This window comes from Piliocolobus tephrosceles, chromosome Y (assembly GCF_002776525.5).
Source record: "Piliocolobus tephrosceles isolate RC106 chromosome Y, ASM277652v3, whole genome shotgun sequence".
Taxonomy (NCBI): Eukaryota; Metazoa; Chordata; class Mammalia; order Primates; family Cercopithecidae; genus Piliocolobus; species Piliocolobus tephrosceles.
In genome coordinates this window covers 14,271,538-14,295,613 of record NC_045456.1, presented here as the reverse complement: position 1 = coordinate 14,295,613, position 24,076 = coordinate 14,271,538, and the positions used below count along the sequence as shown (strand labels likewise).

The 24,076-nt window shown below is 46.6% G+C and overlaps 1 protein-coding gene across 5 annotated transcripts in view; it reads left to right on the top strand.

Annotated features, from left to right (window-relative positions):
• Positions 1-24,076, top strand: part of TBL1X (transducin beta like 1 X-linked) — a 261,274-nt gene that overhangs the window by 57,288 nt on the left and 179,910 nt on the right. The window contains exon 3 of one of the 5 annotated variants that reach the window (XM_026449817.1): positions 14,718-14,852. The exons of the other annotated variants lie outside the window; for them this stretch is intronic. The gene's annotated coding sequence lies outside the window, so the exon portion shown is untranslated. The remainder of the gene's footprint in view (positions 1-14,717; positions 14,853-24,076) is intronic. 5 annotated transcript variants of the gene reach the window in all.

Genomic DNA, 24,076 nt, shown 5'->3' with positions numbered 1-24,076 from the left:
ACACTTACACTCTAGAACTTCGGTGCTGGATTTAGCGGCTGTTTACCAAGCACCTCCTCTACCAGAATAAGTAGCACAGATCTTTGACCCCCACTGCCCCCCAGGGACCGTGGTCTAGTTGGAAGACACAAGGCAGAGGTGTAAAAAGGGAGCTCTGGAGATAGGAATTTGAAGTGGGGCTGAGAGCTGATGAGATGGCCTGGGGCTAGAGGCCAGGGAGATGGGAGGAGGACTTCTTGGAAGGGTGTGCCCCTGAGAGATCCTGAAGAGTGAGCAGAGATTGACAAGAGAGACGAGAGGAGACCTAGAGTCACCAGGGCTGCAGAGGTGTCCTTGGCACATAGAGGCCATAGTATCCACGCTGCCTTCCAGGGTAGGGGCAGTGCATCTGCAGCTGGCTGAAGATGGAATAAATGGGATAGTGGCTAAAAAGATGGTGGTATTGGGGATACACCTCTCCTTGGAGTGGTCCTCCTTGCAGATAAGGGGAGACGTAGAACGGCACTTGACAGGGAAGCTGGTGTGGGGGAAGAATATTTTTACACTAGGGGAGACTTGTGGTTGAGTTAAACAGGTTCTAGAGGGCCAGGCATGGTGGCTCATGCCTGTAATCCCAGCGCTTTGGGAGGCCAAGTTAGGAGGATTGCTTGAGCCCAGGAGTCGGAGACCAGCCTGGGCAGCAGCATAGAGAGACCCTGTTTTTACAAAAAATACAAAAATTAGCTGGACATGGTAGTACGCGCCTGTAATCCCAGCTACTCGGGAGGCTGAGGTGGGAGGATTACTTGACCCCAGGAGTTGGAGGATGCAGTAAGCTGCAGTTGTGCCACTGTGCACCAGCCTGGGTGACAGAGGGAGACCCTGTTTCTAAGGGGAACAAAAATGAAGTTCAAGAGATAAGATAAAGAATGAGGGGAGGGGATGTATTTTTTGCAGGAGGGAAGTTTTGAGGGTTTAACCTTGGAAAAGGAGCAGAACAGATGGGAAGGTCGTAAACGTGGAACCTTTGGCAGCAGAAAGGAAGATGATTTCTCTTAAAAGTTTTACCTAGAAATGACTCATGTGAAGGTCTTGGTGTTCTAAGGGAGCAGGGAAAGCCAGAGGTGGTGGGTCCGGTGGATGCAGGCACTGACCCAGGCTTTCAGATTGTACATTGGGGAGCAGCGAGTGCGTGCTTGGGGGTGGGGAGACTGCTGGCCAGGGCCGACCTCCCTCCTCCCATGACCCCTGCCTAGAATCAGAGTAGCCTCATTTAGTGTACTTGAGTCAAGGCTTTCTGTTTAAGAACTTATTTGAACTCATTACAGTCATCGCTTGGTATCCTTGGCAGTTTGGTTCCAGAACCTCCTGCGGATACCCAAATGTGTGCACACTCAAATCCTGCAGTCCACTCTACAAAACCTGCTGAGAGGAAAAGTCAGCCCTCTGTGTCCGTGGGTTTTGCATCCCCAGATACTGTATCTTCCATCTGAATTTGGTCGTGAATGCAGAACCTGCCCATAAGGACGGCCGATTGTATTTATTGAAAAAAATCCATGTTGTTCAAGGGTCAGTTGTAGTTTGAACTACCAAAAGCAAGCAACCAAAAACCCTGAAAACCAAAGCTTTAATTGGTTAAGTCAGAGCAGACTAAAAAGGACGACATGCCCAGTGGAACTTTCTGTATAGTCTGGTAGCCATGTCTGGCTATGAAGCACCTGAAATGTGGCTCATGCAACAGAGGAATTGAATTTTAAATTTTATTCCTTTTAAATATATATTTTTGTCTTTCTTCTTTTTTTTTTTTTCTCCCCCCCCCCCCCCCCATGAAATGGGGTCTCGCTTTGTCACCCAGGCTGAAGTGCAAGGTCGCAATCACGGCTCACTGCAGCCTTGACATCTTGGGCTCAAGTGATCCTCCCACTTCAGCCTCCCAAGTAGCTGGGGCCACAGGCGTGAGCTACCTTGCCCAGCTAATTTTTTAACTTTTGTAGAGATGGAGTCTCACCATGTTGCCCAGGCTGGTCTCAAACTCTTGGTCTCAAGCAGTGCTTCCACCTTGGCCTCCCAAAGTGCTAGGATTACAGGTGTTGAGCCACAGCACCCAGCCTAAATATGTATTTCAATAGCTCCATATGGGGAGATGTCTTGGACAGAGCAGGTTAGCCCATGAGACTGTCTGGTCCCTGAGTGAGAAGGAAGGATGAGGGCTCGCAGATGATCCCAGCGGGCTGGTTCCAGAAGCGAAACCTGCAGGCCCCCTGGCTTGGGGAAGGCTGACCGTAGCAGGTGGGACGGGTTCTCTGAAGACCAGGGCTGAGCACTGGCGGAGGAGAACAGGGCCGGTGCTCACGTATCCCACATCCCAGAACTTGGTGTGCTGGATTCCAGTCCTGTGTGTTTCTCATTATAACTATGTAAACGCCAGCAGGGTTGGGACTGTGTGATTTTTCTTCTTCTTTGGATGCTCTAGAGTTCTTCGTTAATTAGTGAAGTTTGCCAGCTCTAAGGAGAAGCACTTGTAGTGGAGTTCATTGTCCCCACTTCTCTGTAGCAGAAATGCCTTGTCCCTCCTGCCTCAGTCCAACTCACTTTCTCAGGCTCCCACCTTTGAATGGAGGCTGTTACCAGGCTCTCCATCCCCAGCGGCTCTGTTGACATGTCCCCATGGGAAAGGAAAAGACCATCTGAAAGTTTCCATCTGTGCACAAGGTTTTCTGAACGTGTTGACAACGTGGGTTTAATTTTGTGAGGTCAGCAAGAGTTCTTGTGGTTTGGGATTTAGTAAAAACTATAGGCTTTGTATGGGAAGAAAATCTCTCTCGCCTCTGTCTTCTATTCTTCATTCTCTACACACTCTCCACTTGTCTTTAGTGCTAAAAACACAAACAAAGCATTATGTTTAAAAAAAAAAAACCCAAACCCCAAGTCCAGTAGCTGATTGCCCTGCTTTGACTTTTCTCCCTCGTCATCATTCTTCAAAGAAAGACTCCACTCCTTTCAGCTGTCACCCTTTCACCCTTCACTGCATGCCGTCTGGCCTCTGCCCCCACTTGAAAGAAGCACTCTTCCCAGGGCACCCGGGAACTCGGAACTGTGAAGCCCCAGAGTCTGCCCAGCCCCTCTGTCCCTGCCTTTCGAGCAACAGCGACTGGTGCTGTGACCTGGGGTCCCCCTTTCCCTGGGCAGCATTACCCACACCGGGCCACAGTGGGCCAAGTCACCCACCCCAGGCCACACTGGGCAAGGTCACCCACACTGGACCGTATGAGGCCACGCCACTCACACTGGGTCAGGTCACCCACCCCAGGCCACACTGGGCCATGCCACCCACACTTGGCAGGGTCCTGTCTTTCTCTACTCTGGTGCCTCCTTTATCTTGATGCTCAAGACTCTCTCAAAACACCAGTGGCTCAGCACAGTGTGGGGACAGAGACTTCAGCGAGGCGCCCCCAGCCCCACCCTTGAGGGGAAGTAAGCGCAAAGTCCTTGTACCTGAGACTCAAAGGGTCGTGTGCCTTTATTGGCCCCCTTGCCTTACATCGGTGTCCTTAACCTTTCTATCTGTCCGCGTGGCTCTCTGTAGTCATCAAGTGAAGCCGCAGAGGTCTCAGAATCACATTCTAAAATAAAAGTAGAATCACAAAGGAAGGGATTATAAAACTGCAATTGTCAAAATACCAAAAACATGATTTGTTGAATAGTGCTTTTTTCTTTTCTTTCTATTGGTAAAATACATGTAGTATAAACTTTTGTCATTTTAAACTTTTTTTTTTTAGACAGAGTCTCTCACTCTGTTGCCCAGGCTGGAGTGCAGTGGCACGATCTTGACTCACTGCAACCCCCACCTCCCAGGTTCGAGCAATTCTCCTGCCTCAGCCTCCTGAGTAGCTGGGATTACAGGCACGTGCCACCACACCCAGCTAATTTTTGTATTTTTAGTAGAGACGGGGTTTCACCTTGTTGGCCAGGCTGGTCTCAAACTCCTGACCTCAGGTGATCCGCCCGCCTTGGCCTCCCAAAGTGCTGGGATTACAGGCGTGAGCCACTGTGCGCAGCCTGTTTTAACCATTTTTAAGTGTACAGTTCAGTAACAGCAAGCACATTCACACTCTCGCGCAGCCAACCTCCAGAACTCTTTTTGTCTCGTAGTCCTGAAACTCCGTTCGTAACTGCCCACTCATTTCCCCATTCCCAGCCCCTAGCACCCACCAACTTTCTGTTACTGTGTGCTTCACAGCTCTGGGACCTCAGATAAGTGGAATCCTACACTATGTGTCATTTTGTGACCAGCTGATTTCCCTCAGCGTAGTGTCCCCAAGGTTCGTCCACATGGTGGTAGCATGTGTCAGAATGTCTTTCGTTTTTAAGGCTGAGTGCTGTTCCATTGTATGGATAGGTCACTTTATTCCTATAACTGTAGATGAATACCTGGGTTGCTTCCAACTTTGTACTGTTGTGAATAATGCTGCTACAAACTTGCCTGCGCAAATATTTCCTTAAGATCCTGCTTTCAGTTCTTTGATGTGTGCTTTCTAAACCTTTTTTTCCCTTTTGTTTTGAGACGAGGTTTCACTCTGTCCCCCAGGCTAGAGTGCAGTGGCACGATCATGACTCACTGTAGCCTTGATCTCCTGGGCTCAAGCGATCCTCCTGCCTCAGTCTATCAAGTAGCTTGGACTACAGGCACATGCCACCATGCCCAGCTAATTTTTGTATTTTTGGTGGAGATGAGGTCTTGGTATGTTGCTCAGGCTGGTCTTGAACTCCTGGGCTCCAACAATCACCTGGCCTTGGAGGGAGTTGGCAAGGGAAGTGGGTTGGCTGTTGGAGCCCATTAGAATATTCCAGAGGGATGATGGCTCCTTGGACCAGGGTGTGGTCCAGGAGCTGGAGAGATGGGAGTCAATTACAGACAAGACAGTGGGATTTATTGGGATTCTTGATTTCCCTCAGTGGTGAGAAATTTCCTCTTTCCACACACCTTCCATGGAAACCCAGAACACCATAGGTCCCCTGTAGGCAGTCTTAGGAGGACGGCTATTTTTGTTCTCCTTCCAAATTCCCATTAGACTTGAGGTCAGAGTCACACTTACTTGTTTTGAATATTTAAAGTAGTATACCTAATAGCTGAATAGACTGTATGCTTTTATTTTTATTTTTTGATCTCACATTCCTAGGTATTTGGACAAATTTCTCCATAAGAGAAGTGAACACATAACTCTAACTTGTAATGGCACATACCGCAGGAACACTGGGAGCCACATACTAAGATGTTATTAGGCCTTCCCTGGAGTATCCAAATGGTCTATAATTGCTTAATAAGGAGACATTTTTGCTGAGATTTACATGATAGAGATTTGCTTTTTTAAAAGAAATTATCCAAATTTGAATGGAAAAATTACGTAGTCTCCTGAGTGTTGTTTTGCCTTTGATTCTGTACTGTTTAAGAACTGATTATAAGCAGGAGGAAATAACTCACTTCAGCTGTAATATAAATGTGCCTTGGTATTTAAGCATCTGTGACACATAAAACAATACCAACTTGGCCAGCATTGAAATGTTTATGTGAATTACATTTTTTGGACAGGCACTTTCCTCTCTTTATTATTGTGCAGAGAAAATAATTTTTTCCCAAAGAGATTTTGTGTTAAAAAAATCCCTAATACTAGTATTAGGAGTGTTAGATACCTTCGATGTGGTTTTCCTCTTTTGGCCTGAAAGACTTGAGTGCTGAAGCATCTAGTGGTATTCCTGTGTCTGGGAACGTTCCTGCCTCATTTTTGTTTCTAGTCCTGTTTCTCCCTGTGTCAGAAATAAGACTCATGGGTGCAGCTGCACCTGTAGTTCAAGATGAAGGGGTGTGTGTGAGAATGTCTGTGCATGTGAGTATGAGTGTGAGAGAGAGACAGACAGCGAGGGAGAGAGAGAAAACAAAAACAAGAACAAAAACACAGCCTGTTTGTGATACCTGGTTGACTCAGTGAAGTCTGGCTCTCTGAGCTTTACTGAATTCCTCCTTACTTATTTTGGGGCTGGAGGTGGAGATGAGTTCAAAAGCAGATGAAATTTGCCTGTCACCCAAACGAGCAGAATAGATTGCACGTAATCTTTTCTAGATGAAGCCTGTGTTTTTGGCCTTCTGCTCTCAAGTCCTCCCTGAGCTGATCTGAGAGCGAACTGGAGTGTTAAGTTGAGAGAGACGTTGATGACTCTGGTGTGGTCTTTTCCTTTCGGAGAAGTGGAGATGAAACGACTTGCCCGGGGTCCCTGGGAGGCAGGGCTTGTGCCAAGATGTAATTTTCCAGTTCTAAGCCCTGTGGTCTTTCTTCTACAGCAAGGTGGATACCCTTTTTCTGTAAGGGACCAGAGAGTATGGATTTTAGGCTTTTGGGGCCAGTCTTGGCAACTATTCACCTCTGCAACTCAGTCACATTGTGAGAAGGCAGCCCTGCACATTGTATAAATAAACAAATGTGGCTGTATTCCACTAAAACTCCATTTATGGCCACTGAGTTTTGAATTTCATAGGCTATTCTGTAAGCGTGTGTCGGCAGCTTCCTCTGTGCGGGCCCATGCTCGGAGGTAGTCGCGTTGGGGAAAGCTGCTTTCTGCCGTCCTGGAGTTGGATAGACTTGCGGGGAGGCAGATACTGGAAAGCAGCCACAGACACACCAAAGCGGGAGTCCCCAGTCATGGGAATCGTGATGGGGAGCAGCCCGTCCCTGTGCGTTTAGAAAGGCCCCGCCATACAGAACCACTGGGAAGCTGAGGCTTGGAGATTGTGTGGGATTTGAGATGAGCCAGGCGTGGGCAGGGAGATCACACAGGGGAAAGGAGGATCGCCGTGGATCACACAGCAGAAAGGAGGTCCTGACCTGTCCACCCCCCAAGCCCTTTGCTTCCCTTGCCTTGTTGGTGTGGGGTGGACCCAGAGAGGCCGCAGTGTGAGGAGTGACTGTAGCTGCACGCAGTGACTCAACATCGCCTCGGGGGGAAACCAGCCATCTCTACTTGCTACGGGAGTTTATTTCCAGCATGGGAGAGGGACTGTTGAGAGAGAAGGACAAGAGGCAGGTTTGCCCTACAGATTCCTTTGGGGAAAATGACTATAGGGGTCTCGTCTCCGTTGTACTTATTGTAGTACGACCTTTTAAGTGATTCACCATAATCTCTCTAGGCCGTATTTAGGCACTGACGCTAAATGTGCATTAAAAAAAAGGTTTGGGATATTTTGGTTTATTTATTTGTGTGTATGTGTATAGTTGTTAAATTGGTGTCCTTGGGGTGGGGGTCGATCAGTGGAACCTTCTCTTCTGCTGGCTTGCTCCGCCCCATGTTTTGGTTTGTTTTCGTTAGGGGTCAGTAAACCTTTTGTTGTCCATGGCCAGATAATCAATACTTCGTGGTTTTAGAGCCTTGTAGTCTCTGGGTGTTGTATGGCAGAAGCAGCCATTGACAACATGTGAGTGACTGAGTGTGTTTATTTATGGGCACTGAGGTGCTGGGATCTCCTATTCACGCTGTTCCGCCGCCATCACCGCCATTCATAACTCCAAAACTTTTTCTTTTTCTTGGCGGGGGAGTGGAGCAGAGTCTCGCTCTGTTGCCCAGGCCGGAGTGCATCATGGCTCCCTACAGTCTTAACGATCCTCCTATGTCAGCCTCCCAAGTAGCTGGGACCACAGGTGCGCATCACCATGCCCGGCTAATCTTTTAACTTTCTGTAGTGACGTGGTCTCCTTAGGTTGCCCAGGCTGGCATCAAACTCCTGGCCTCAAGCGTTCCACCCACTCCCGCCTCCCAAAGTGTTGGGATTACAGGTGGGAGCCACCGTGCCCAGTCTCAGAACTTTTTCATTATCCTATCCTGAAACCCTGTCCCCATGAAACAGTAACTCCCCGTTCTCCCTTCCCCCGCAGCCCCCGGCACCCACCATTCTATTTTCTGTGTCTGTGGATTTGACTAGTCTGAGGTGCCTCATGTCAGTAGAGTCATGCTGTGTTTGTCCTTTTGTATCTGGCTTTTTTCACTTAGCATAGTGTCCCTGAGGTTCCCCCATGTTGTAGCCTATGTCAGGACATTTGCAGCTCCGTTCATTTCCAAGGAATTGTCCTACATGCAGGGGGTCTTAGGAACACAGGTGTAACTTCACTTCCCATTTGAAGAGTGAGGATTTCTCCTGAGGTCCTGAACAGAAAGAGATTGTGAGGCATTGGCGTTTGGAAGGAAGTGTCTCTGAATTAGAAATGACTGTCAGATGAGGAGGGACAGTTCGTGTGGTACCCGGGCCTGCCTTTCCAGAGATCCCCAGCCTCTTTGCCTAGTTCCCACTCTGGGCCCCTGGGCAGGTGACCCACAGCTGCACATGGGTTTCCTGGGAAGCCACAGTGCTGAGGATCTTGGGAGAGAGGCTCAGGATCAGAGCCTGGGGAGTGCAGGAGCTGGGCGGTTGGGGGGGATGCTGCTTTGGAGATTGGGAGGAGTGGGCTGGGGCGGGATCACAGAGTCTTTAGCTGAACCCAGGGGTGCTCTGGGTCTGGGCTTGTCCTGACTCAAGTCAAGGGGCCCAGGCCTTTGTAAAGGTCCACATTGCCCATTCACTGGGGCCTGGCTTTGGGTGAGGGTGGCAATTGGAGATCGGGGGGAAGCCCTGGGGATCTTGGCCACACATTGCTGCATCTGTGACACCAAATTCTATCCCACCTGTTGTTGGCTGTTCTGGAAACCAGCACCGAAAAATATGGGAGTGGAAAAGTTTTCCAGTTTTTTTTCCTGCTTTGTTTGGGTTTTTTGGAAAACAATTTCGAAATTAGCATATGGCTTGTTAAAATTAAATTACAAAGGAAGTGCCTATGGTAACGTTTTGATCAGGCTCTAGGTCTGTGTGAACCACAGCTCATATTTGAAAATCCAGCTTTATTGGGACATAGCCGTGCCCATTGTTTTCTTTGTCCTCTGTGGCTGCTTTAGCGTGCCACCACGGCAGACTTGGGTGCGTTGCAGCCAAGATGGCATGGCCCTCAAGGTCCAAGATGTTTACTCTTTTGCCGGTCCTCTGTCATCTCTGGTCTTTGTGGTTGCCACAGTTTTCTTGGATCCATGAGTTAAAGGCAGTCCTGAGGGGTGATGGCTTCATCTCTGCAGTTGCCTGGAATACTGAATTTCAGACATGCTAAAGGAGGGGTCGCAGACATTGTGTGGAATGCATTCAGACCCTGGATGTGGGTGTAGGAAGGCAGTGTGGACACCTGCCATGTGGCTGCCACACTGGGCATGGCATAGCCAGGTAGAGACTGGTTTCCAGGCCCAAAAGGCCTTCAGCAGCTGTGTGCCTTGTTTCTGATGTCGTTTGGGAGTAAGAATAATGTAGACATGGGGGGGGTCATGAGGCTCAGGGTAAAAACTTCAGTGAAACCTCCATGGCATGGTTGGGTGCGGTGACTCATGCCTGTAATCCCAGCACTGTGGAATGCCAAGGTGGAAGGATCGCTTGAGGCCAAGAGTTGGAGACCAGCCTGGGCAGCATAAGGAGACCCTGTCTCTACAAAAAAGAGAAAAAAAAAAAAAAAAAAAGACCGGGTTTGGTGGTGCACTCCTGTGGTCCCAGCTACTCAGGAGGCTGAGGCGGGAGCCTGGGAGGTTGAGGCTGCAGTGAGCCATGATTGCACCATGGCACTCCAGCCTGGACCACAGAGCAAGACCCTGTCTGAAAGAAGAGAGAGAGACAGAGAGAGAGAGAAAGAGAGAAAAAGAGACCTCCATGGCAGATGCATGGGGGAATGGGTTAATATCTAGAAATAACGCTGAGTTGTGGAGTAAAGAAAACCCACAAAAGAATAGAATACCTGATGAATGTGGGGAAAGCACTTGTGAGCTCCTCTAGTTTTAGAAGACCTAAAAAGGCGATTTAAAAAAACGAACAGGAGAGCCCTTTTATTGTTGATGTCTTCCAAAAAGAACGTGCATTTATAAGCCAGGTGGTATTTTAATGTCACGAGGGGGTCCATTCTCCCATCTGTCTCCTTTGCTTTGTTAGAGTCAGTAGCTCCTGGGTCTGCTTGACATTGGAGAGGATACTGAATGCAGAAAATTTTGTTTAATTATAATGATTTGATTTTTTCCTTCTGTATTCAAGTTTGCCTGCTTCTAATGAATTGGCAGAAATGAAGAGCTTTCTCAGATTTTGCCAGGACCATTTAAAAGCAATTAAAATCAATTTAGTTATTAAATTTGAAATTATTGTCTGGCTAAATGATAGTTTAAAATTCAATTTATACTGGCACTTACTTTTTAATGAACAGACCACGTCACACATTTTTATGTTCTCAAATTATCTGTGGCTTTAAAGCTGTAAAAAAAAAAAAAAAAAGGTGCTCTTTTTAAAAAACCCTGCATGTTTCCTTTTTCCTCTCTACTTCCGCTAAAATATTTACATGTTTCTTTTAAAATAAGGTGAGAAAATCCCCTTGACTTCTCAATTTTAAGAAACTATACTTATCTTTTCTTCACAAATGTTCATTTATCTGTGTTGAAGTCAACCCAAGAAATCTTAAAATATAACGGAAAGAAAATGTTTCTGGATTTTTTCCCTAGAATACATATACTTTTAAATGGCACGTTTTACCCATTGGCCTTCCTTCCTCCCTCCCTCCATTACATTTTTAGATGTGTTCAATGAAACGTAGTCCTCCCCCTTTAAAAAAATGGACCGAGCATCACGTGTGAGGCTGCAAAGAGGCTCCCAGCCAAAGCATCTTATCTGCCGGCTGGTAAAGCCCCGCCCCTCCGTCAGCAGCTAACCCTTGAGCGGGATGTGTGCTTGTGCCGGGTGCATTGCATTAAGAGAATGCAACTGAATAGAGAAGGATCAGGACCTTTTGTGCAGAGGTGGGGAGTGTTAAAAAGGGGGAGGCCTGGGTGGGGGGGTGGAGTTAGTGGGAGATGGGTGTGCTTAGTGCTTAAATTCCCTGCATTCCCTAACGTGAATGTAAGAAAGTCACACAGTAAATGAGTCAGGGAGAGAGAGACAGGGAGACAGGGACGGGAGAGGAGAGTGCCTTTCATTCATGACACGATGAACTTTGCATGCGTCAGAACAATTTACATTTTTCCTTATTTCTAGGTACTTTTTTGAACTAAGAACCTGGAGGGTGTGTGTGTGTTGGTGTCTGTGTGTGTGTGCTGGTATGTGTTGGTGTGTGTCGGTGGTGGGGATTTTTTGCCTTATATTTCATAAATATTTCTTGGTTGATTAAATGTCAATAATCTCATTTCTGGTTTGTAAAGCTGTTACCTGATCCTTGAATACCACGAATGTTTTGTACATTCAAAATAATTGAGAGAAAATAAAGAACGACAACAACAAAAAAGACACAAAATAATAAGCATCTCCAGTTATTTCAGAAGAGTAGATCTCTGCTGGGTGCTGTGGCCCATGTCTGTAATACCAGCACTTTGGGAGGCCGGGGTGGGAGGATCCCTTGAGTCCAGGAGTTCGAGATCAGCCTGGGCAAAATAATGAGAGCCTGTCTCTTATTGTTTTCTTTTTGAGACATGGTCTCACTCTGTCGCCCAGACTGGAGTGCAGTGGTGCTGTCTCAGCTCACCGCGACCTCCACCTCCCGAGTTCAAGTGATTCTCCTGCCTCAGTCCCCCGAGTAGCTGGGATTACAGGCGCGCACCACTACTGCCCAGCTAATTTTTGTATTTTTAGTAGAGACGGGGTTTCACCACGTTGGCCAGGCTGGTCTTGAACTCCTGACCTTAAATGATCCACACCCCCTTTGGCCTCCCAAAGTGTTGGGATTACAGGTGTGAGCCACTGCGCCGGGGTGTGAGAGCTCTCTCAGCCCGCCTCACACCCCGTCTTTTAAAATAAATGCTGTCTGTGGAGTGGGAGGAGAGGAGAAGTAGATCCGTGGCCATGCTGAAAGGTTCACGCGGCAGCCTCCTGAGCTGCGCACATGCTTCTGGAGCTTTGGGTGGACATTCAGTCTGTATGCGGATCTCTGTCCAAGCCTGCACTGGGAGGCCCTGCCCCAGGAAGCGAAGGCTGCATTTCTTTTATGTCAGTTAATGGATTTCTGTCCCACCCTGGACATCTGAGCGTTAATTGTTTTGTAAGGGAGGGTTGAGGGAGGGTAAAATTACAATTCGGTATCTTAACATTGGGGGTGAAGCATTTTTACCCTAGAGGAATTCTATCCAAACTCATTAAACACTTTTAATAAGGGACAAAGGGTTGGGACTCAGCGGTTAGGGGGCAAGCCCGTGAGCCTCACTCCTTCTCCTCTCTCTCCAGGAATTGAAGAGGGAATCCTTTTGCTCAGCATTCCCACACCTCCCACAGACCTGGCACTGAGCCCGCAGGCTTGCCTTAGTCTCCTGGGCTGCCCTAACGCAGCACCACGTGCCAGGCGGCTTAAACAGCAGCCAGTAATTCTCCCACAGTCCTGGAGGTTCTAAGTCCCAGATCGAGGGGTCGACAGGGTTGGTTCCTCCCTAGGCCTCTCTCCTGGGCTTGTAGACACCATCTTCTCCCTGGGTCCTAACGAGGTCATCCCTCTGTGTGTCTGTGTCCTCATCTCTAGTCCTGTTGGATCAGGGCCCATCCTAATGACCTCATTTTACCTTAATCACCTCTTGAATGGCCCTAACTCCAAATCAACAGTCACATTCTGAGGTCCTGGGGCTTAGGGCTTCAGCATATGAGTTGGGAGTGGGGATGTAACATGACTAATATCCACAACAGGAAAACCCATAGAGGCAGAAAGTGGGCTCCTGCTTGCCAGGGCTGGGGACGGGCAGTGTGGGGTGACTGCCAGCCAGCACACGGTTTCTTCTGGAAGTGATGAAAATGTGCTGGAATTAGACAGCAGTTGCACAACTCCGAATATATTAAAAACCACTGAATTGTACATTTTGAAAGAGTGAATTTCATGGTATGTGAATTGTGTCTCAGTAAAGTTGTTACAAACAAAAACTGTGAGGGTAAGAGGTAAAAGGAAGGGAGTTGAAAGCAGCATCAGGTGGGAACAGCCCATAATTCAGCCCATAGACAAGCGCGAACTCCTAGCACAGCTGTATGTTGAAGATGTGTGTGAATGCTTGCTTTCCTCACCCTTCGGCCTGGTTTTCTCTACTTTCCAATTTCATCATACATTCTCTTCCTTCCTCCCCCTCCCCACTTTTTCAAAACGTTTCTTCTAGTCCTTACCTGTGTCTACACAAAATTCCATAAACATAATGCCACACAGTTCAAAGAAGTGTTCTGATGTTAGGGAGATAACTTAGGAAAATATTTGACCTTTGGGAAAGTTTTGGTTTACTTCTGAGTGAAAACCCTCCATGAAAGAGAAACTTAAATAGTTTTCAAATGCTCCTGAGACATTCCCAGCTGCTGCTTTGGGAGAAGTGAAGGCAAGACAATTTCCAAGGCAAAGAAGGACCTATTGCAGACAGCAGACCCCAAGTAAAGAAAGGCACAGTGATGGTGGGTATTTGTGCAGTGTTTTGAAAATGTGGAGGTCAGGGAGGCCAGCATGATCGAGTTATGAGAACTGGAGACCAGGACACTGCCTCTGCTGGGTGTGCTGCTCTGGGCTCCTTCAAAAGGGGATTCAACTGGTGGACTTACTTGGGCTGTGGTTAAATTGGGCTCCCGTAGGTGCTATGAAGGCTCTGCAGAGCCAGGGATGCTTGTACCCTGGAGAGACCTTGCTCCAGGAGCTCAGGAGCTGGTAGGGGCAGTGACAGTGAAGCACTGGCTTGCCGTGCCCAGTGCTTGGGCAATGCTAAGCTCAGAGGGAGGAACCCAGAATCATGCGGGAGCCAAGGGAGGGAGGCAGGTGAGGAGAAGGGTTGCCCAGGAGCCTGCAGGCTGGGTCGGTGTTTTATCAAACTGTCTTTTCCCGCTTTGCTGTCTGATCCCACTAAAGACTAGCCAGAGAGATGCAGAGGTGAAAAATGGTGGACAGCCATTTTTCTCCCTTTCACTGTGACTACAATGTCTGTTTCATATCAACAGCAACATCTGTGCAGGCATCCTAATGAGTATAAATAAGGTTTTCAGAAAACTGGGTTTGTGAGGCTCCTGTCATCTGAATTTCTTTCATCATTTAAGTGCGATTTTTTACTTATTGACATTCAGTTGTTATTTAGTGGCCACATATTATTCATATAGGGTTCTTTATGTGCTTTCTGTGTACATTTGTTTTCGTGCTCATCGTATTTCAGTGTGACTTACATATAATAAGATGCACCCATTCTTAGCTATTGTGGACTTTTTTTTAAAAAAGGTTTATAGAGATATGATACCCATTTAAGTGCCTAATTCAGCAGTTACCCATTTAACTTAAGATACCCATTTAAGTGCCTAATTCAACAGTTCTTAATACCCTAATTAATAAAAACCAATACAGCGTTGAGTATTTTCCTTTTCTCCTTTCTCACTAAAGTGGACTCAGGATTGGGGGTAACTGTCAGTCCCTTGGTGTGATTCTTGGCTGCCAGTGTTTACTGGGGACAGGTGTTGGTACCTCCCTTAATAGGATATTGTTAGAGTATTTTACAAATTCTGGTTAAAAAAAATCCCACATGAGATCTCCCCTCTTCCCCCCTCTCTGAGTGTAGGCATTGTCAGCTGCAGTTGTCCAGCATCTCCAGGACTCTTTTCATTTGCAGGATGGAAACAATGTACCCTCTGAACAACTCCTCCCTGTTTCTCCTCCCTCCAGCTCCCGGCAACCACTATTCCACTCCCTGCTTCTTTGAATTTCACAACTTGAGGTAGCTTGTGTAAGTGGAATTATTTTAAAAGCTGGTTCATGTTAAAGTGCTTAGAACAGAGCTTGGTGAGCATCCGGTCAACAGTAAGTACTTTTATTATTCTTTTTATATTATTCTTTAAAAAAAAAAAAAGGCCAGACACATGGGCTTCTGTCTTTTCACAGCTTGGGATCTATACAGACCCAGGCTTCCAGAAGCCATCCCACTTAAATTCTTACTCCCTTTTCCCATAAAAGAAGCTCTGAAATCCTAATTGTCAAGAAGGCTTTGCCTGCTGTGCATGCCTGAGTAATGTTATTTTTGTCATTATTTGAGAGACGGGGAGGAAGCTTCTAGTCCCCTGTAAGGAAACGAAATCATTGTGCACAGATGTGGTTCTGTTTATAGAGGGAAGGAAATGGAGGTGAAGAGTGTGTGTGGCTTGCAGCCAGGCTTGCGAGTGTGCAGCAGAATAAACGTTTTTGCCTCCTGAATTTTAACTGGAAATGTGTCCGAATTCTACCTTCTGGGCACACTGGCCTGAGGTCTCCCTGCATACCTGATCGTGAAGGTCTTCGGGTGTGTTTGTGAACACGTAGCCCCCCTTATGTGAGAGTCAGCACAAACTTCTAAAGATGCGATGATGAGTTCTATCAGAGAAGTCTTTCTGGTTTTGTGAAAATAACCTTGCACTCTTTAATTATATCCAAATGGTCGAATCTGGCTCTGATGTCTTGTTAAAATGAATGCTAAAGGACAGTGCCCTTTATATTTCACTTGTCTGGGTATAAACATCCTAGTCTTTAAAGTTGAGTATGTAGGACTACCTCTCTACTTGATTACTCTGAAAAGAGTGTGTAGTGTGAGTTTTTAAAATGGGATTAGTGGGCATACGAAGATCAGAGTGACATTTAACAAATCCTTCAATAGATAGCGCTGGTATGAGGATTGGTGAAACTAGAGGTGGGGAATGAGCATTTTTGGTCCTATGTCATATTCCCAAGACATTTTCGAATGATTCACCCTTTGCCATCAGAATGGTTTGAAATCGATCAGCCTGAATCCACTAATGTGGGCTGCAGCACATGAATTTTAATACTAGAAGCACACAGTTGTGCTGTGTTTCAAATGAACTCTGGCCATTTGAAGTGAACAGGCATAGGCAGTCTTCTGTCCTGTGATAACCTCAGTACATATCCTTTCTGTTTTTTAAAGTACCTTACAAGCTGCTGCATTACAGTCGTTATTATTGGGCCATTACAAAAAGCTATCCAATTTTAAGTGTCTTGGATAATTCTTGTTTGCCCTAGCATCAAAATTGAGGATTTTTTTTTTTTTTTTTTTTGGATGGAGTCTTGCTCTGTCACCAGGCTGGAGTGCAGTGGCACGATCTCGGCTCACTGCAACCTCCACTTCCCGGGTTCAAGAGATTCTCCTGCCTCAGCCTCCTGAGTAGCTGGGACTACAGGTGCACGCCACCATGCACAGCTAATTTTTGTATTTTTTAGTAGAGACGAGGTTTCACCGTGTGGGCCAGGATGGTCTTGATCTCTTGACCTCATGATCTACCTGCCTTGGCCTCCCAAAGTGCTGGGATTACAGGAGTGAGCCACTGTGCCTGGCCAAAATTGAGCACTTTTATCATGTAGTATTCATGTCTTATTGGCAATGCCCTGTAAAGTTAAATAGGTTACATTTGTTGTGCACAGGTAATAATTGTGAGGTAATTTCTACAGAATCCAAGTGCCTCATTGACTTAGCTATAAAATCAAAGCAGAGCTAATTCTGATAAGACTAGACACATGTTACTCTTAAAATGGGCTGTCTCCTGGCCACTGTTGTGCATTTAACCTCAGCAGAAGGGGAACTGGGCTGCAGAGTGAAATTACCCGGAGGTCAAATACTGCTAAAGAGACATTTTCTCCTCTTGCACCAAGGCAGTGGCTTTAATCCCTCTTCCAGTGGTGAGACAAGAAGTGCAAAGCATTTACAAAAGGCTTTCTCTTATTTTGAATGCGCCGAGAAAGATTTTGAGGCCGTTAAGTTACCAATCCTTCTTTTTAAGTCTTGAAGCAATTACTATAAGGTCAATCCACTAATTTCCTTTCAGAGTTACCAAAGACCTCTCGTGTAATCATTTGGTACTCGTTGCCATGTAGCCAGTATCACTGAGTGCTTTTACTGTGAGCAAAGCACAATGCGTTGGACAGGGAGGGATCCAGAGGGATCTTGATTTTTACCTTTGAGCCGTCTGTGGTCTTGAGTGATCTACATGATCTACAAGAGCAATTAAAAGGCCCTGATATTCTTGTTTGGGCATATTGAAAAATTTGCTCTTACAGATAGGTTTCCTCTCTCTACCCCCTACCCCAAGTTTTTTTATTGTGGTAAAATACATATAACAGAATTTGCCATCATAACCATTTCCAAGTACACCGTTCAATGGCATTCAATATTCATAACATTGTGCAATCCTCACCACGATCCATCTGCAGAAGTTTTTCATCATACCAAACAGAAAACTGCCCCATTAAACACCAACTCCCTGTTCTCCCCTCCCCACAGCCCCAGCAACCACTGTTCTACTTTCTGTCTCTATGATTTTGACACTCTAGGGATCTCTTACACGTGGGATCATACGGTATTTGTCCTTTGGTGTCTGGCTTGGCACAACGTCCTCAATTTTCATCCATGTCATAGCATGCGTCAGAATTTCCTTCCTTTTTAAAGCTGTATAATATTCCAGTGTATGGATGGACTACACTCTGTTTATCCATTCATCTGTCAGAAGACACGTGGGTGGCTTTCACCTTTTGGCTGTTGTGGATAATGCTGCTATATGAGCACTGGCGTATGTTTGCTTCTCACTGATGTAAGTTTACATAGCCACGTGTGGCTAGTGGCTGCTGTATGGGACAGGACAACCCTAGGCTTGATAGCCCTGAGGACCTAGTTTGGGTGGGAAGGCAGGGGTGGCCTGCAGTGAGTTGTGGGCTGGGGGCCTTGGTGAGAGCCAGATCTGGGTTGTGAGGCCACTCGAGGCAGGGGGAATGGTGTGGCGTGAAGTGAGGGCCAAAATGAGAATTTCAGAGTTGAAAGCTTTGGAAGTAACATGAGGCTCTATGACTGTGACCAGACTCAAAACTGCACCAGCGTGTATCTGAGATCAGGTCATTGGCGTTGAGGGCCTGGTGGGGGCGCCAACTCCGGTGAGCATTATGAGACGCTCACTGCTTGGGACGTTAGCGCTGTGCTGGATGTCTGGAGGTTCCATTAATGTTCAAATAGCAATGATGGGACTGAACATGAGGTTTAATGTCTGGGTTTTTTCCACCGTCTTCAAAAGCCCAGGTCTTAGTAGTCACCGTGCTGCTCTCCATTTTAATAATTTCAGCCTGGTTTATGTTGCTCAATAGCAGAAAAGCCATTCAAATTTCCCTTGGATATCATGGGCCATGTTTGCCCAGGTATCCTTTATTATTGGGAGCTATGACATAGTTAACACAGATTTCTCCAAGGGCATCGACTGGGAAATTAGTTTACCAAAGATAAATTTGGTAAAAGGAAAGTTTTTATGTGTGCCATCCTTAAACTAAGACACATCTGTTGAAATACTAGGATGTGTCCAGCCTCCCATCCTCTGCTGAAACTTTAGACTGTATGTCCTTCAGATATCTTCTCTTTGGTGCTTTGTTTGTGAACAGATTAGCCTCATACTTCCTCGCTTGTAAAACTGCTATCCTATCTCTTGCTCAATGCTTTTCTTGTACCGAAGGGTGAGGGGGAGGTTCCAGCTCTGTTTTCTGTATCGGTTTCCTGGGTGATGTTTGTTTGAGGGTGTCCAGAGCCCCAGAGGGTGTTTCCGTTCTCTGATGAGCCTGAAGTCCGCATGCTTTGCCTTTGGTAGGGAAAGGCAGCTGGGGAAAGGTTGCATGACCCAGTGCCAGGGTGCCAGAGTGCATGTGCACCTGCTGGGGAGAAGCCCGCTGGGGCCCCTCCTCTCAGGACAAGATAAGGCCTCAGGCAGTGCAGCAGATGGAGGGCTTAGCTGTCCTTGCCAGCAAAAGCTGCTGGGAACGTGGCGCTCAGATAACAGTACGGTTGAGAAGCGGTGAGTTAGGGTTACTCTGATGGGAGATACTGAGAGGAGGGGATGACAATCTTGATTTCTGTTCCCTTTGTGAATCTTTTGGTGGCCAAAATGAGGAAAAGGATACATTGTGTTTGGGAATGACAAGGAACATCTAGGCACATTGCATACTTGATTAAATGCACAAAGAGCTTCTTGTGACCTTTATCACAAGAGTGTGGTTCCATGAAGGTCGTAGGTACAATAGAAATTGTGTTGGTCTGAGAGTTACTCAGATTAGGGTGCATTGTGTCACCAGCATTTTGCATAGCTGTGGCACCTTGTCAAGTTAACCTTTTCCTGCTTGGTTTCCTAATCGGAAGAATGAAGTTGACCATATCTCCTCCATAAGGTTGTTGTGTGAGGTCAGTGAGATTGCATAGGCAAAATCTTGGTGCAGGGGCACTTGGTAAAGTTTAGTTTCTGTTATAAATGTGGGGTATTCTGGGATGGTTCCTACTCCCCTTTTCTCCTCATGGCTAAGGTCTACTTATTCTTTGACGTGGCTCAGATATCACCTTCCTCAGGAAGCCCCATTTCCCACCCAGATGGCTTTGTACTACCCATCAGTGTTCTGTAAAATGCTGAGAATATTTTTTATAGCACTTCTGGGTTGTTTTGTGATAGTCTTTTGAGATATCTGTCTCCTCACCAAACTGTTGTTTGTGTCACGGGCAGGCCCACGCCATCCTTGTCTTTGTAGTCCTGGCACATAGCTCAAACAGGTAAAGACTGGGTTATTACGTCTTCCCACTCCAACCCCTTCATTATCAAGTTGTGGGCAGGGCATGTCCCACCAAATGCAAACCCTACTAGACAGTACAGCTGAGACTTGGAACTAGACTAACCAAGTGACCCAGGAATGTGCCACAGGACATACTTGGCTCTAGATGGAGTCGTAAAAGACATTCATAGTTGCAGGCAGAACAGAATATCCAGAATAGGTGCACAATAACCTGTATGTACACAGTAGGTGGTAGTTGCAATGCAGGAAGAATTTGGTGCAAGAAGTGTTACAGTTTAAAATGAAGTTGTGGGCCCTATCCACACTGGGGACAGAGATAATAGTAACTAATCATCATCATCGTCATCACTTGCCCATTGTCAGAGGTAGCACTGAACACTTATGCACTAGCCAAGATTCAGGTTCTAGAGGGTCTAGTGTACTAGGTGGGTTACCAAGACCAAGATGCAGGCATGGGGTGCAAGTTAACAAAGGTTATACGCTAGGTGGGAACTGACTCACAGCAGCAAGGCATGCAGAGCCTGGTTATTGCAGAGGGTGTGGCCAGAGTCAGACAGGTGTTCTGATGCCCCTCAACTGTGTTGAAATTTGTTTGAGGCCAACCAAGTCAGCTGGCGAGGGGGAAGGCAAGCCAGAGAGAAACTGTGAACCAGAAAGGCCCACCTCTGGCGGTGGCTCTTCCATTGGAGATGAAGTCTTCCTGCCCTGATTTTCTCTTTATACAGTGAGCCATTTCACAAGGGAAGTTAAATTAAACTGAGCTTGTTAGCACGGAGCTGGGGCAGCCGAGGGAAGTGATGCCAAAGGCAATTGTTGGTCTTTCCTTCAAATATGTGCTGACTTAGGAAGAGCAAAATGTTTTATATTAACAGTTAACAAAAGACTGAGTCTTCCATCACAAACAAGTCTAAATTCAGTGGTTAGGTCAGGATTATATTTTCCTATAGTTTTAAATAAGATGCTTATGTACTCACTAGTGCTTTGGATGTTCTTTGGAGAAATGTCCAATTTAGTGACAAGCCCCAGGAAATGTTACTGTTAGTTGGTCCAGCATCCTATATTGTTTGTGAAATCCTCTTTTATTGTCTTTTAAAGGTTGTAAAATGCTTTTTCTGTCAATAATCAGAGAAGGATGCCGTATTCATATTATCCCAGTTTCTAACTCAACCTCTCCTTTCTAATTGAAAACAAAAGTCAGAATTCACTTTTTGTTATGAGGCGTTAAGTAGTAAACAAAGAGAGATTTCACTCACCAGGGGAAAGAAGGAGCCTGCAAATCAGACAATATAAAAACATAACCAAACCATACAAAAACACAAAAATGTTGCTTGACAGAATTTAACTATAATTAATTGTACTAATTTAATATTGTAGACACAGATGATCAGAAAGCCATACAGTATAATCGTTTTGTTCATGAATTTCTTATTCATCAAATGTTAGGTACGTAATGTGGGAAAGCCAGTATGTTGGGCTTCATGCTACCAGGGCTAGAGTTGACCAGTTCAGCTCTGTTTCTCCAGTGACCCAAAAAAAAAAAAAAAAAAAATATGCCTTGCCCATGAAAACACTGGATGGTTAGATTGGATTTAGCCAACAACAAGCAGCAGAAATGGGTTCTGGCTAACTGAAGCTCGCAGGGTTTATTAGAGTTGTTGGAGCCCGTGGGAACTGATGGAGGGCAGGGAGGCTGTCATGCAGGAGCAGCAGGAACCAAGGAAGCTTTGCAGAGATGAGAAACAAAAAACAGGGAACGCAGCAACATTCGCTATGGCAGGAATGACTGCCACTGGTGGCCCGGACACCATCACAGCCGCAGAAGATGGTTAAGACACATTTCTGTTCTAGTGTTGGTAATTCAAGATTCAAAGTATGTGTGAAAGTGAGTGTGTGTGCCTAGGCATAGTAAGCTAATTGGTTGATTTGGGGTCCATGTGCCCACCTCCAGGTTGGACCAGGGGACAAGCCATGCAGCCTTTTGGTCACTCCTCACTTGGCAGTATTCCCACCAGGAGTGACCCTCGCTCGGATTCAAGGGGCCTGGAGGCACTGCTTACTCATTTTCTTAAAGTTGACAACCATCACAAGCTTCATGGTCTGGGAAAATGTGAATTAATTGCCTGATCCACCTCCATATCTTTTTCTTTTTTCCTTCTTTCTTTTCCTCTTTTTTTTTTGAAACAAAAATCTGCGTATTCATAGATTGGCTCTTCCTCTGCTAGCGGTTTTGCAGTAGCATTTTCAGGTGAGGAAAGCAGCAAGAGAGTTTAGGGTCCAGTTTTGTCATTGCCATTGTTGTAGCCATTTACAAGTTGTTACTGGTAGTATGAACTTTTGCCTAGTTAAATTTTGGAAACTTGCCTGTAATTGCATTTGATGGATGATAAAAATTGATAAATGACTTGATAAGTGATAAAAATTCTACGGAAGAATTTTCCACGGGCTGGCTTCTGGCTTTGATCCTTTCCAACTGTGCTTCTCCTACCCTCAGGCTGCCCCTATCATGCTGTGCTTGTCTGGCCCCACTCACCCCGTCCTGACACTGGATGATTTATTTCCAAATGAATTGCTCCTGGAAGCCATTCCAACACCATTACCGCCGGCAGCAACACAGCTGTCTTGGATACTCCTGGACCATATAGATAGATGTAACCACAGCATTTCGGTAGCTCCACTTCCCCAGCATTTTCTTTTAGAATAGGGGCATCAGAGTTGAAGGAGGAGGGGCCACCATGATAACTGTGGGTAGTGTGTCTTGTCTTTGGAAATTTTCATCATGATCTGAGCTTGTGAACACACTGCCTCGGCCCCGCCTCGCACTTTGGAAGAGACTGGAGCAGGAGCGGGCAGCATTGCATTCGCAGCATGGTAACTTCTCTCAGCGCTATTTGTAAGGCAGAATGGGAAAGGAAACTCCCCAGAGGGAGACTGGGACCCTGTTAGGTAGGGCTAGCAAGAGGTGGTTAAAACATAAGCATCCGCTGCACCAGACTGGATTCTCCATGACTGTGTATTTTTTATTGTTCACAAGAGCCCCGAATTGCAATGAGTGCGATTTCCCCGGACGCTGCAGTGTATGGAGAAGCTGTCACTTGTCACATGACAGCTCAGTCATTCGTTCCCTGGGTGCTGCAGAGAGGGAAGAATTGCCTCGCAGTGGGAGTGAGTGCCAGCCCGTGGCCTGTCCCCTGCCACGTGTCACCATACCGAACGTTTGTGTTTGCTGTGTGTGTTTTCAAAACACCTTCATGTCACCTGCCCTGGACTCATCCCTGTGAGCGAGGAAGGGTGGGCGTTGCCATCCCTCCAGACCAACAAGGAGAGAGCAGCTTGAGACGCTCGGGGTGGCTTCCCCGTGGCAGCAGAGGCATAGAAAGTGGGGGCATGGGATGCGAATCCGTGTGCGCGGATTCTGGCCGCCTGTGCCTGCCGATCACCCTCAGTGCCTCCCTGGATTTGATTTTGTGGCTCTTCTGGGTGTGCATGTGAATGTGTTGTGGGTAAGTCTGTTGTCGAGGGGAAGGAACGGGAATCAGCCGGCCAGGAATCTCTGTGGGGAGGTCGGCCTGAGTTGGCCATATCTAAGCTCTGCATGTGTCTCACTTTTCAGAGTAGCGGGAAGGCCGGGTGACTTTGAAATCAGATGGGTATTTTCCTGATTCCAAGAGACTTGGCTCCTTCCCCCGCCCCTCCTTCTCCCTCCTCCCCCCTCCTCCCCCTTGCCGGCTCACAAACTGAGTGGGGCATCCCAGCCCACCCGTGAGAGGCCAGGAGAAAGTGGAGGCAGAGCTGTCAGAGTGTGACCCTTTGTCTTGGGGGTATGCAGGTGACCGCTCCTGCCCCTTGATGGCTCTCCTGTGTTGGGTATAAGAGATGTTGTCCAAACCATGTATGGGATCTCTGTTGACAATTGTTTTTAAATTGCCTATTTGATTGAGCTTCTCTAAAGTCTTCTTTGTGCCAAGTATCGGGACAGGTGATAGAAAATTCGACACAAATCAAAAATTCCAGTATCAAAAATGACACCAATGTACCCTTGCCCCTTAACACAGCCAAGAAACAGGGGTGAAGGATTACTCTCCACATACAGAGCAGGCCACCACCCTTGAGAGACAGTAGCCGAACACAGAACATTCTCTGCAGATGTCACTGAGGCTTAAACTCATTATGTTTTAAAAGGATAATCTGCTATTCTTAAGTAAACAAAAAACAATCACAAATCTCCCTGCCCTCCCCACCCCTGCCCCCACTTAGATCCTGGTAGGGTCTGGCAGGGGGAGTTTTGCAAGGAGTTGGGGCAAATTACTCCAACAGATACTTCCACCCAGCATCCCAAGAAATGTGTGTAAATGCTGTTGTGAATTATTTAAAAGTATTCCACTTTGGGAAGCCGAGACGGGCAGATCACGAGGTCAGGAGATCGAGACCATCCTGGCTAACATGGTGAAACCCCC